At 40.3% G+C, this 14,953-nt stretch overlaps 1 pseudogene; it reads right to left on the bottom strand.

The window, feature by feature from the left end:
- Positions 1-7,946: 7,946 nt before the first annotated feature.
- The window catches only part of LOC105551036, a 50,733-nt pseudogene continuing 43,726 nt past the window's right edge, over positions 7,947-14,953 (bottom strand).

The raw sequence follows: 14,953 nt of genomic DNA, 5'->3' as shown, positions 1-14,953 counted from the left end.
TGAGTAGTAGATATAAGAGAAATGTTTTTAACTGAAGTAATTTTTTAAGAGTGTATCCAAAAAAACTTCAAAACAGATTGAAAGGAATATTTCTTGGGTTCAGTATCTGAAATTTTGTTTGTAAATCTAATGGATTTACACATGGATTTCCTAGCTCAAACGCATGATTTGTATTCGATACTCTTCTGCTTTTCCCATTTGCTTTATGGTGGTGGATTTTTTTTAAAATAAATAAATAGCTGTTCGTGCTCCTTGTCCTCTCTTTTCCCCCATCGCCATGGAGTAGCTTCATGGTTTCTGTAGTAGTATCTGTGGATGTGTGTGAGTCCCAGCTGGGAAGCAGCTCTAGGCTGCGAAGTGGTACCACTTGTACAGAGTGATTTCTGCCATCAGCGCTGCTTGTTCTGGGGTGGAGAAGTGACACCTCCATTTAGAGGAGAAGCTGCAGAGTTTATTTTTGTGGCAGACATGTCCCCTTGAAGAGCTGTAATAACCATAATAAAGGAGGATTATGCTGTATTAGGTTTATGAAGGGTGCACCAGTTTGTTACCAGGGTCAGTGGTGACAGCTCAAGCCAGCAATTAGGTTTCATTTAAGACTCCAGGGGGCAATTAGCATTCCCTTCTGCCTAGGAAATACTGTGATCTATTAGGCCTATTCTTTTGCATTATACATTTTGTAAAATGTGCTTTAGATGATGAAGGTACACATTTTTTGACATATAAGCAAGTCTTCAATTTATCATTTGAAAAATGAGGCTGACTTTTAGACTCCCTGTGTGTTTAAATCCGTGGGTTATAGTGACTAACATCCTGGGTGGCTTGTGCTTTTTAAATCAGTACATGTTTAAAAGATCATATACATTCTTTTATTCAAAGGTAAGGAATTTCTTATGGAATATTATATAATTATGTGATCTATGAGGGGAAAAATGGGACTGATGTGAAACAAATTAAAACTCCAAAATAATGAAAGGACATCTACCAGTCTTAATTATATTCTTTAGAAAATTATTGTTTTACTTAAGAAGTGTCTAAAAATAAAGGCTGGAGAGGATGATTTGTGCAGTGCTTCTGCTGAGCAGCTGTTTGGTTGTTTTTAAAATGAGGCTTGTTTTCTGAGTGCCAGGTTAGGTATGAGTGTGTACTTTGTGCCCCTTCATCCTTATGAAAGTGTTTAGGAATTTTAGCTTTGTCCATGAGTATGCAGTAATATTTAGTAGTTATTCAAACTGGTTTCCTCCCTCCGCCCCTCTTCCCTCCTCCCTCTTCTTTATTCCCTTTCTCACTCCTACCCCCCCCCCCTTCTTCCCTTCCTTCCTTTGGAATAAATTCGCTCAAATAATAATAAATTATTCCTTTGGAATGAATTAGTTTGGAAGGTTCTGATAGATTAATTACCATATATGTGTTCAACATTAATATGTTTTTGGGTATGATAAAAGAGAAATGCACAGTGAGCAGCACATCAGGTCAGAAATGCAAAGACCACCTATTTCCGTGGGGCAGTTAGGCTATCTCCTTATTGTTTGGTTCTTGGTTTGCATTTTTTTCTCATTTGAAGATGATAAAACTATAATAGTGACTCAGCACAGTACTTTGAAATCTGTGTATGTTGACATATTAAAGGCTCTGAGAAGTTCTGCTGTAAATGAAAATGTTTCAAAGCTAAATTCATTTTAGTAAGAAACTTTAAAAAAAAAAATCTATGTTATGGGACACCTGTAATATGGAAGGGCATTAACAGTAAATGGAATACCTACCAGAGAAATCTTGGTTTAGAAGGTACCTGGAATAGAGAAGACACGTTTGTGGTCTTTAAGAAACTCAACATCTAATTTAGACCATGTAGTGACTTAGATCGTTAAAATGATTAAACATTTAAAGTCATCATTAGCAGACCAGAATTAACTTTAATTTTTTAAATAGCTAGACTTTTGTGTTTTGTAGCATGTAACAAGAGCAAATTCAAAGCAAAAGATCAGGAATTATTCACAAAACCAATTTTCAAGAAAAGTTTAAAGAGCAGTAAGCATTTAGTTTAATTTTTTGTCTTTATAGTACATTGAAGAGTAATGTTCAGTTTAAATTTGAGGCACTGTGGCAATCTCATCCTTCAAAGAAAGATTCAGAGATATCCATTTGTCTGGCTTATGGAGGCTAGAAAATGTGATTAATATTAATATATACACTACGGAAAAATCTTGGTTCTGCAAATTCTGGCCTTCAGCCCTCCGTCTCCCCCACTTACTTAGAATACTGCCAAGAAGCAAGCAAGCAAGCAGGCTAGGGAGGTGTAAGCCACTGAGAGCTTTAGAAATGCCATTGCAATTATTTTATTAATAGCTGCCTCTGTTCAAATTGTTTTGTGTAATTGGGCACGTAACAGGCATTGTGAATATAAATAATATGAACAGCTTTTCTCCACCATGGCCTCTTTAGTTATGTCAAGCTAATTTGCTCAGTATTCTCTTCATCAGTTTTCCCCACTCCCATCTTTGGCCTTTTATACAGCAAAGCTTTATGTATAGAAACCCCCTCTCTGCTATAACCTTTAAACTTGTTCAACATTATGAAAGGGATGTTTTTTATCTATAGTTTATCCTTGAGAAATGTGAGAATTAAAGAAGTTATTTGCTCAGTTCTCACAGCTAGTAAGTGGAATAAGTGGCACATGAACCCGTTCTCTCTGATTCTGCAGCCCAAGTTCTTTTTTATTTATTTTTTATTTTTCATTATACTTTAAGTTGTAGGGTACATGTGCACAATGTGCAGGTTTGTTACATATGTATATATGTGCCATGTTGGTGTGCTACACCCGTTAACTCATCATTTGCATTAGGTATATCTCCTAATGCTATCCCTCCCCCCTCCCCACACACCACGACAGGCCCCGGTGTGTGATGTTCCCCACCCTGTGTCCAAGTGTTCTCATTGTTCAGTTCCCACATATGAGTGAGAACATGTGTTGTTCGGTTTTCTGTCCTTGCGATAGTTTGCTCAGAATGATGGTTTCCAGCTTCATCCATGTCCCTCCAAAGGACATGAACTCATCCTTTTTTATGGCTTCATAGTATTCCATGGTGTGTATGTGCCACATATTTTTAATCCGGTCTATTATTGATGAACATTTGGGTTGGTTCCACGTCTTTGCTATTGTGAATAGTGCCACAATAAACATACGTGTGCATGTGTCTTTATAGTAGCATGATTTATAATCCTTTGAGTATGTGCCCAATAATGGGATGTCCATAGCCCCAGTTCTTAACCACCACGTCAGGCTCAAAAGTCTGTGTAGGTCAAGTACATGTGTTCCTTCTTCCTTCCATTCATTCTTTCCTTTTGTCTATCCATCAGCTTGTTTAATAAATGCAGTTTGGTGTTTTTGAAAGTGGAGATGTTTTTCTGTGGTCATAATCTTGAAAAGAATCAGCAACTAATAATGTAGCCTTTAACCCCATGTGGCTGTTTAGCATTTGAAATGTGGCTAGTCGGAATTGGGATATTGCTGTCAGTGTCAAATACACACAGGACCTTGAAGACTCGGAATCAAAAAAAAAAAAGTAAAATATCTTATTTTTTTATTATACGTTGACATACTATTTTGTGTATATTGAGGTAAATCTGTTGTCAAAATTAATTTCACCTGTCTTGATTTGCTTTTCTATGTGACTACAAGGGAATCGACAATTACATATGTGGCTTGCATTTATGGATCACATCGTATTTCCTTTGGACAGCACCATCATAGATGGTTATCAGACTACTCTTAGGAGCCCTAGTTCTTCAGTGATGCCTAAGGGGACTGGAGGAAAATGGTTAGAGATAGAAAGTAAAAGTAGTTATAGGCGATAGTGAGATGTAAGCCTGATGACACTTCGACGACCAGCAGAGAGAGACTAATATTAATTGGCATTTAGTTCCTGTAGTACTTACCATGTACAAGTGCTTTGTCCAGCACTTTAAGTGGATTATCTTTCTAGATCCTTACAACAACCCTGTGAAGTAAGCACTATCGTTGGCCTATTATAGATGAGACGACTCGGGCTTAGAAAGGCTAAGTAACTTGCACAAGATCCTACAGCTAGTAAATAAATACTAGTTAGGTATGTAACGTCATGGCATGCAAATACTAGTGAATGCTGGAGCCTAGTGTCAAATCTGGGCATGAATCCAGAGCTTGTGCTTATATCCACCCTTCATCACCACTTCTCGAAGGCAGAAAGGAGAACATTACCTAGACCTGATCTGCAGCAGCCCTTCTGCTCATTAGTATCTACTGGGGGTGCCCATTATTTTCCCCAGCAGTGAAAGGCATCATCTTTAAATCAGGGAATATAGTAAAAACCATTGATGTTCCAGGAATGAGCTCCAGTTATCAGGAAATGATAAAAAATCAAACTGAACGTGCTCCATTTACTAACTCACGGTTGTCCTAATTAGAAAGACATTTAACAGAAATTGTTTTTAGAAACTTGAAGCATACTTCAGATTCTTTTGTAACTGAGAGACGTGGGTATATTTCATAGCAAGTACAGATTTTGTAAATACAAATATTAGACATTTTTTCTCTCAGTGTATCAGCATGTTTAAAAAATTGGTATAAACTTAGCCACAAACCTGTGACCAGCTATTTAAAATTTTTTTCATGTTTTTCATAGGTTGGAGCAAAAGTAATCACAGTTTTTGCTGTGAAAAGTAATGGCAAAACCCACAATTATGTTGGCATCAATATAATAGTTAATGTTCATATATAGACATAATTTCATAGTGGTAATTTTATACGCTCCTTCATAATACATACATAATTTGTGTATTTTTTTATTTTTTTGAGACAAGATCTTGAGATCCTCCTACCTCAGCCTCCTGAGTAGCTAGGAACACAGGCATGTGCTGCCATACCCAGCTAATTTTTTATTTTTTTGTAGAGACAGAGTATCACTAGGTTACGCAGGCTGGTCTCGAACTCTTGGGCTCAAGTGATCCTCCTGCCTCAGCCTCCCAAAGTGCTGGGATTATAGGTGTGAGCCACCATGCCCAGTTAACTTGTGGTCTTAATAACTAACATTTGTAGCATCTTTACAATTGATATACTATAAATCCTCTTAATATTTTTTAAAAAACGAATTAATTACTTTTTTAAAGACAAGGTCTTGCTCTGTTGCCTAGGCTGGAGTACAGTGGTGTGATTATAGCTCACTGCAACCTTGAATTCCTGGGCTCAAGCAATCCTTCCACCTCAGCCTCTTGAGTAGCTAAGACCACGGGTATATGCCAACATGCTCTGCCAAATTTTTTTATTTTTCGTAGTGACAGGTTTCATCATGTTTCCCAGGCTGGTCTCGAACTCCTGGCCCCAAGTGATCTCCCCCACCCCCCACCCCGGCCTTGGCCTTCCAAAATGCTGGGATTATAGGTGTGAGCCACCATACCTGGCCTTTTTTTGTTGTTGTTATTATTGGAAGTATACACATTTTACATTTCTTGCTGTCGCATAGAAGATGATAGTGAAGATGATTTACATTAATAATTTTTTTGCTGTTGAATTTATTTTAGGATAAATTATGAGTGAGATATAGTGAACATTTTTGTGATTCTTGAATCATACAGATGCAATGGAATTTCTAACGTAGGTCATAAAGATAAATTCATTGGCAACACAGCTTTACCCTCAGATGGGTGAGGGTCTTTGAGATCTTGCTTTCATACAATGTTTGATGACAAGGAAGTGGATTATCCCAGCAAATACTGTTTTTTGTTGTTTTTTGAGATGGAGTCTCACTCTGTTGCCCAGGCTGGAGTGCAATGGCATGATTTCGGCTCACTGCAACCTCCACTTCCCAGGTTCAAGCAATTCTCCTGCCTCAACCTCCTGAGTAGCTGGGATTACAGGCATGCGCCACTAGGCCTGGTTAATTTTTTGTAATTTTTAGTAGAGATGGGGTTTCACTGTGTTGGCCAGGCTGGTCTTCAATATCTGACATCAGGTGACCCACCCTCCTCAGCCTCCCAAAGTGCTGGTATTACAGGTGTGAGCCACCACACCCAGCCCAGCAAATACTTTCTTCTAACTCTTGCTTTTGTCTGTTTTTTACAGTTGCCTTCTTTATAATCTGACGAAAGAATTGTTGAACCCTAAATCATACATGTGAAAGGTTGAATACTAACCTTTGCACTAGATTTACTTTTGTGATAAGTGTTCAGTTATCTTTATGTCATTGAAGCAGACAAAGTGTGTTGGATATAAATATTTCTGTTCTGAGTATGGTATGTAGAGAATTGCTGAAAAATGTACTTATAAAGAGGTAGCATCTAAACAAGAATTAAAAGATGTGGCAATGTAGATGTAGGTGCAGATGAAGTATAAACACATACTTCATTGACAAAAATAATTATAAATGATTATATCATTTTCAATTAATTTCTGGTACTCATTGGCTTGCTTTATATCGGTATCTTTTGTGTCTACCTATTATTTTTTATTCTACTTTTTCATGAGCGTTTTTCAAATATATGTTTGCTATATCCGCTACTATATAACTTGTCATGTTTTGATGACAAGTTATTGTCATCAAACTAACTGTTGTATTGTGAGCTTTTGCTATGGTAACAGAAAAGGTTCCAACATCTTGCTGGCTTATAATAACAAACATTTAGTTTTTGACTGTGTTATGTGAGTGCTGTTGGTAGGCTTGGAGGCTTGACTGGACTCAGTTCAGCTCCACGGTGTCCTCTCACTCAGGGATATAGCCTGAAGGACAGCCCCTGTCTCAGACATGCTGTTCCCATGGCTGAGAGTGGTAGTGTAATGAGAAGCATGTAACTGCCTTGAAAGCTGTTGTGCGAGGGAATAGTGGATAGGTTATGTCTTCACATCCCATTGGCCAAAGTATATCACATGACCAAGCCTAGAATCACTAGGTTGAGGACTTCCACTCATCCCATGTGATTCCCAGACAAGTCACAGGGAACTGGATGGGATATGTTATAGGAACGGAGCAAAGATTCGGGATCAATAATTCCATCTTTTATTATACCACGATTGGTTATTTAACCGTTCTCTTGTGGCTTGATATTCGGATTTTCCCCAATTTTAACTATTACAAAAAGCATCACTATAAACATTGATGAACAAGTTACATTTATTTTACTTGGAGAGTATTTCATTAGGGTTTAGTTTCCAAGGTAGGTTCTGTGGGTTAGAGGCATGAATTGCTTGTAGATCTTGTTACATATGGCCAGATTGCTCCCTGGAAAGACTATCAGCTTATAGCACCGTATCAATCTTTAAGTTTACAACTTTCCTCACATCCTGCTAGTGCTAGGTTTGAAATTTTCATTTTGTTAATTTGATAACTGCTTACCATTTAATTTTTGCAATTACGAATGATGGTATTTAAAAAATGTTTAGAACTAATTATATTATTGATCTATTACATAGAATAAAACAAGAGCCACTTGTAATTTTCTTACCTTGTTTTGAAAGTCATTAAAAAATACAAAAAAAAACCTCATTTTCATCCTCCGTGTTTTCTTGGCCCCATATTTTTCTCAATATAGTACTTTTTTTTTTTTCTTTTGAGACGGAGTCTCACTCTGTCGCCCAGGCTAGAGTGTGGTGGCGCGGTCTTGGCTCACTGCAAGCTCCGCCTCCTGGGTTCATGCCATTCTCCCACCTCAGCCTCCGGAGTAGCTGGGACTACAGGTGCCCGCCACCAAGCCTGGCTAATTTTTTGTTTTTGTATTTTTAGTAGAGACGGGTTTCACCACATTGGCCAGGATGGTCTCAATCTCCTGACCTCGTGATCTGCCCACCTCGGCCTCCCAAAGTCCTGGGATTACAGGTGTGAGCCACCTCACCTGACCTTTTTTTTTTTTTTTTTTCTTAAACCACTGAGCTTTTTATTGGCTTCCTGCTCCCCAGAGGGTACCCTGCTTCTGCTGGCTTAATGTCTCAGAACTTTGGTGGTGTTGGTCTCAGATACCACTTTGCCACTCACTTTGCGGCGGGTGGTGGTCTTTTGAATGGTTTGCATGGAGTTGCTGCTGTCCATCACCAAGATTGAAGATTGAAGTCCTCACCGTTTTCCAGCAGGCAGCGGTAGGTGGTGATCCTAGCCTCCGGCTTGACCTTGATGTTCAGCAGGACCTCGCGCTCCTGGGACTGGCGCCACCCCTCTTCCTGGGTCTGTGCCAGCTCCGATGTCAGGTGCAGCAGGATCCCGATGAGCTGCTCCATCTGCAGGGTGTAGCGGACCTTCACCTCCCTCAGGCTGTTCTTCAAGCTGGCCTTCAGATTTTTTGTGGAGTCCAGGTCAATCTCCAAGGACTGGACTGTATGTCTTAGCTCCGTGAGCATCATCTCAGCAGCTCCAACCTTGGCGGTCTGCATTATGACCACTGTGGTGCTCTCCTCAATCTGCTGAGACCAGCACTTGTCCAGCCTCTCTCAGTTCTTCTGAGCCAGCTTGTCATGTTGGGCCCAGAAGTCTGCCATGATCTTGGCGAGGTCCTGAGATTTGGGGGCATCTACCTCCATGGTCAACCCAGAGCTGGCAGTCTGGGCTTGTAGGCCTTTTAGTTCGTCTTCATGGTTCTTCATGAAGAGCAGCTCCTCCTTGAGAGCCTCGATCTCTGTCTCCAGCTGCAGCCAGGTGACATTGGTGTCATCAGTGACCTTGTGGAGCCCATAATGTCGCTCTCCACAGACTGGCGCATGGCTAACTCTGTCTCATACTTGACTCTAAAGTCATCAGCAGCAAGACGGGCATTGTCAATCTGCAGAACAATGCAGGCATTGTCCACAGTATTTGCTAAGATCTGAGCCCTCAGGTCCTCAATGGTCTTGAAGTAATGGCCCCCAGTCTCTGACCTGGGGTCCCTTCTTCTCCAGGTGCTCCCAGATTTTGCTCTCCAGCCTCCGGTTCTCAATCTCCAGGCTCCTCAGCCTGTCCAGGTAGAAGGCCAGGAGGTCTTTCAGGCTTTGCATGGTCTCCTTCTCGTTTGGATGCCACCTATTCCTGCCAGATGCCCAGCCATCCCTGTGGCTAGGCCCCTGGACCCCAAACCATCCCAGAAGCTGGTGGAGCAGGACACAGAGATCCGGAAACCAGAGCCCTGGGCACCTGCATAGACTCTGGCCACGTTGTTGACCAGCTGGATGGCTGGATGGAGCCCAGGGACCGGTAATTGGTGGAGAAGGTGGAGCAAGTGGTGAAACTCATGCTGTCCAGGGAGGAGAGTGAGAGGAAAGACCCAGGCTTTGCTAACGACCTCAGTATACTACTACTTCAATACATATGTATTCTGACATTAAAATAAGACAGTGAAAAAGTAAAAACATACTTGATACAAGGTTTTATAACTTTTATCTCAAATCAAATCATAGTAATTATCACTACAGAACTGAGCGAGTGGTCAAACCTGCTCAGATGGCTGAGTTTTGTTTCATATTTGAAAGTCTTAGGAGGGAATTTATTTATTGCCCTGTTGCCTAATATTGGATGGCTTTAATTCCATGGTTTTCAGAATTGCCTATTGACATATGGTTTACCTACAAAATACCACCTGAAACATAAGAACTGGTCTTTCCTAAAGCTTTCCCCCCACAAACTGTAAATGAAAACTTTTTATTACTGACTGTATCCTCTCATTTGGTTTACCTTACGAGTGTCATGTTGCCTGCTGTTACACTTGTCTGTGGCTTCTGCTTGGAAATAATGGTGTCTAGACAGACCTATAAATATCCTGGGTTATATTTCCTCATTTAAGGCTCTGAGACTTCACAGCAGGGGCAAGAAAACTTGCAGGGCAGACACGAGAAATCTTCAGGCCCCTCGATTCAGAGTCCATTGGCAGAATAGGCAGAGAATGTGCGCGTGTGTGTGTGTGTGTGTGTGTGTGTGTGTGTTAGGCTGGGATGTAGAGATGGGTTTTGGAAATGATAGTTGGGTCTTGAAACTACTATTGAAGTGCAAATACCTCCTCCCTCATTTGGCGGAGAAATGTCAAAAATCCTCAGAACGGAAGAACCCATTCTCTTTATTTTGGGACACAGCCTGGTAAAACTTGTAAGAAATTATTACAACTCTGTGGGAAGCAAGTGCAAGTGTGGGAGAAGCAAGTTGATGTGTGAAGCAGACATCAGTGTGTGAACCAGAGTTTGTTTGAACAGTAGTAGTTGCTGGCGGCAGAATGTTAAAAATGTGAGTATTAAGAGTATTAATGATGTGACTGTTAAGACTCGGATTAGTGTTGAAGAAATATGAACTTGAATAGATTTGCTATGAAAGTCTTTGGATTTTTTTTTCCTGGAATGGATTTTATTTCTATTTCAGTTCATTTTATATGAGTCTCCCTGGAATTCATTGCAAATTTCTTTTGAAAGGTAAGGACTCATTGATTTATGAAGTTTTGATTTTTTCAGAGGTAAATATTTGGGGAAAAGTTGGTACTGAGGTTCAGAGTAAATGGGAATGAGGGTGTTTTATATTAGTATAGAAGTTAAGTAATTACAGAATAAAAGCTTTTAAATATTAGTGCAGTATAATAGGTTGCTTGTTTGTATTGAATTGTTAGATATCTTGTCCAAATTTATAAAAAGAATGTCACTACTGAACTCTTAAAGATTGTCATGCCCATTGTAAATATTTTCGTAAACTGCTAATAGTTTTGACAACAAAAGGAGTGCTTATCTTTGAAATATATTCTCCTTCTCTGAATTATTTATTTTGGGAGAATTGAGGCTAAGGGTGTAAAATGTATTATAAGGCCAGGTGCCATGGTGCACGCCTGTGATCCCAGCACTTTGGGAGGTCAATGTGGGTCGATTGCTTGAGCCCAGGAATTCGAGACTGACCTGGGCAACGTGGCGAAACCCCATCTCTACAAAAAATACAAAAAGTAGCCAGCATGGTGGCGCACCTCTGTAGTCCCAGCTACTCTAGAGACTGAGGTGGGAGGATCGCTTGAGCCTTGGAGGCAGAGGTTGCTGTAAGCTGAGATCCTACCACTGATGCACACCAGCCTGGGTGACTGAAGGAGACCTTGTCTCAAGAAAAAAAAAGAAGAAGAAGAAGAAAGAAAGTATTATAGATTTATAGAGCTTTTTGGTTAGGGGTTGATCACTTATGGGACCCTGCACTGTGTTGCCCCTAAAGAGTTAGTGTTACCACTCATTACCCCTAATGAGTTAGTGTTACCATGTTCACTCCTTAGTACTTTCTCCTTTCTCTTGCATTTTCCTTCCATTCCTTTTTTCTTCCCTCCTAGCCTGAATGTTGGCCTACCAGTGAAATCTGCCTATGGCCTAACCTGATGGGTAATTAACAGACAATATGTTGTAGTCGTTGACCTAAGAAGGCCTGTGACTGTCAATCTGTTTTAACGTACCTGCATCTATGAGGTATCTACAGTCAGCTCTGTTTTTCTTAAGTAGAGGTTTATCCATCACCAACAGTGAATGTTCAATGCAAGGAATAGCTTTTTAAAACATATGGCAAATTTGTGGTTCTTTAGAATCCACTGTCATATAGTGGTTAGTACTTTTTTTTGAGACACAGTCTAGCTCTTTCGCCCAGGTTGGAGTATAGTGGTGCCACTTCGGCTCACTGCAACCTCCACCTCCCAGGTTCAAGCAATTCTCATGCTTCAGCCTCCCAAGTAGTTGAGACTAAAGGCATGTGCCACCATGCCTGGCTAACTTTTGTATTCTTAGCAGAGATGGGGTTTTGCCATGTTGGCCAGGCTGGTCTCAAACTCCTGGCATCAAATGATCTGCCTGCCTCAGTCTCCCAAAGTGCTGGGATTACAGGCATGAGCCACCGTCCCCGGCACGTGTTTGTTGATGTCCACACGTTGTTAGAGGTTGTTTATACGGAGGATGGTAGCCAAAACTCTGTTCATTTCTCCCATGTCTCTGTAGAAGGAAAACCTGTGCAGCACACTCTATTTTGCTAGTGTACTCAGTTGTCAAACAGATACCCAACTTGTGTGTGACCAATCATCTTTTCTCCTTCACTCTGCTGCTTTGAAGACCTTGGTCTCTGAAACACATACTTTTGGTCAGGTATCTATGACATAGGGATTAGGACCCATCTTCTTGACTATTTTTGGCAGAGAGACAGGGTCTCACTCTGTCATGCCCAGGCTAGAGGATAGTGGTGTGACTGTAGTTCACTGCAGCCTAGAACTCCTGGGCTTAAGTGATCCTTCCACCTCAGCTTCCTGTGTAGTTGGGGCTATAGGCATGCACTACCACACATAGCTAAATTTTTTAATTTTTAATTTTTTTTTGGTCAGAGATGAGGATCTTGCTATATTCCCCGGGCTGGTCTCAAACTCCTGGCTTCAAGTAATTTTCCCATCTTGGCCTCCCAAAGTCTTAGAACTACTGGTGTGAGCCACCATGCCCGGCCTCATCTTTTTGGCTTACATAGGCTGTGGCTAGTATCATCAAGCTGAAGCCCATTTTTTAAAACAACTGTACCTCAATTTTTATTATTATTATTTTTAGATGGAGTCTCACTCTGTCATCCAGGCTGGAGTGCAGTGGCGCTATCTTGGCTTGCTGCAACCTCCACCTCCCAGATTTAAGTGATTCTTATGCCTCAGTCTCCTGAGTAGCTGGGATTATAGGCATACACCACCACGCCTGGCTAATTTTTGTATTTTTAGTAGAGGCGGGGTTTCACCATATTGGCCAAGCTGGTCTTGAGCTCCTGACCTCCAGTGATCCGCCCACCTCAGCCTCCCAAAGCGCTGGCATTAGAGGCATGAGCCACTGCGGCCGGCCCCCATACCTCTTAAAATATCTCAAGAATATTAAAACCAATTACCCTACCACTCAAGTATATCCACAGCATTTTTATATATTAGTTCTAAACTTTCTATTATATAACTGTAATCATGTCATATATTTAGAATAATACTCAAATAGAACAGTATATATACATATACAAATAGAATATATACATATACAAATATATGAATATATACATATACAAATATATATATATACAAATAGAACAGAGAATACTTTGTTCTGCTTTTCTTCCCGTTTATCTTATTAGTCATGCTTTTCTCTGTTGCTACATATTCTTAATATAATGTTAATGGATGTAGAGCTCATTGAGTAGTATGTTATAATTAACAGTTTCCATTTGTTGACTATTTGGGTTATTTCCAGGTGTGTGTTTGTCTATTATCAATAAAATACCATTAACGTCTTTGTACATACAGTGTCTTTTTTCTTTCCAGTTGTTCCTTTGGGTTGAATTCCCAGGAGTAGGTTTAATGCTTAAAATAAAATAACGTACACATTTTTATGTTCTTTGTTGCCAAAACTTCTCTTCCAAGTATTGCCCAGCTTATATACTGCCAGATTTTATAATTGGTAAGGCTGTATTTAGTCACGGTTTTGTTTTATACATGAATATTAAATATTTATTAAGATATTGATGACTTAAAGTGAGAGTGTCTGTCTTATTGCATTTTTGATCCTTGATAGGTGCTCAGTAACTTTTGACTTTAAAGAGAAGTGACTTTAGAGAGAAGCTGTAGAGAGAAGTGCTTATCAGTGTTACTATTTTCAATATTGTAACCATTCATCTTTCTGTGTATCTTACTGATGTTTAAACATTCCTTACAGACTTTTAGTAAAAAAGCTATGAAGAGAAAAACATTTTAAAACCACCAGACTGCATTTGGCCAATAGTCTGCAAGTTCAGCTTACCTGCTTTCCCCACCACCTTGTAGATTTTTCTACTTGTGTTTGACTAGGTGTGTGTTCTTCAGCATGCATTTCTGCGTTAGTCTGAGATCCAGTCCATATTTTAGCCACATGACTGTTCAGAATCTTGGAAGTAAGAGGAAGCACTGTTATGTCAAAGAAGTTTTTGGTTAATAGAAAGGAATGCTAAAAAAGAAATTGTTAAAAAATATATAATTAAGTTTTAGAGAAGACTGAACTGGCAGTGGAAGTACTGATGCATGCTTCAAGCCTGTCCTCCTTTCGTTACAATGGCTAGGGTGATTAAATCCCTTTATTCAGAATGTTTGAATTCTGAAGTGATTTCCCCAGATACTAGGCCTTTTGGATTAAGAATGAGCTGAGTCCCCTTGAGAATTAGGGCATCTCAGTATAAATTTCTAAGTTGGCATTGGTCACTCCTGATCGAATGCATAAGATCAAGTTCTGAAACAGAGAGAGCAAAAGTATAGCCCCAATATATTCTATAGAAACCTCTGCCTGCACCCAGACAGAAACCTCCAAATGTCCTTTACCATCTGGTCTAATGCATATGTCTTGTCTTGACCGGAGCTTACCTCTGCTGAAGGCGGGGGCTTTCCTGCCAAGGCTCTGAGATCCGCACCTTCTCGCCTTTCCCTCCTTACATATATCACCTGCTCTTCCTTTTTTTTTTGGAGAGACGGAGTTTTGCTCTTGTTGCCCACGCTGGAATGCAAATGGTGTGATCTTGGCTCATTGCAACCTCTGCCTCCCACGTTCACGTGATTCTCCTGCCTCAGCCTCCCCAGTAGCTGGGATTACAGGTGTGCACCACGAAGCCCAGCTAGTTTTATGTTTTTAGTAGAGACATGGTTTCTCAATGTTGGTCAGGCTGGTCTCAAACTACCAACCTCAGGCGATCCACTCACCTTGGCCTCCCACAGTGCTGGGATTACAGGCATGAGCCACCACGCCCGGCCCACCTGCTCTCTTTACCACTTCATGACTTTCTTAGCTCTCCTCTGGTTTTCTATTTTTTCCTCTTTTCTGTCTCATCACTTCTTCCACACATCTGAAACCTAAATTAAACCTCGATTTTTCAAACACTTTGATAATCAGAATGCCTCTTCTCTGCTGTGTTTGGGCCAGTCAGTACTTGGATATAATCTTGGGTTCCTTTCATTGCTGTGGTTGTGGTGCTCTAAGAACTGTTTTTTGTTTTTT

This window comes from Mandrillus leucophaeus, unplaced genomic scaffold (assembly GCF_000951045.1).
Source record: "Mandrillus leucophaeus isolate KB7577 unplaced genomic scaffold, Mleu.le_1.0 Scaffold503, whole genome shotgun sequence".
NCBI classification, from domain to species: domain Eukaryota; kingdom Metazoa; phylum Chordata; class Mammalia; order Primates; family Cercopithecidae; genus Mandrillus; species Mandrillus leucophaeus.
Note: the sequence above shows the minus strand (reverse complement) of the source record. Positions and strands in the feature narration are given on the sequence as shown.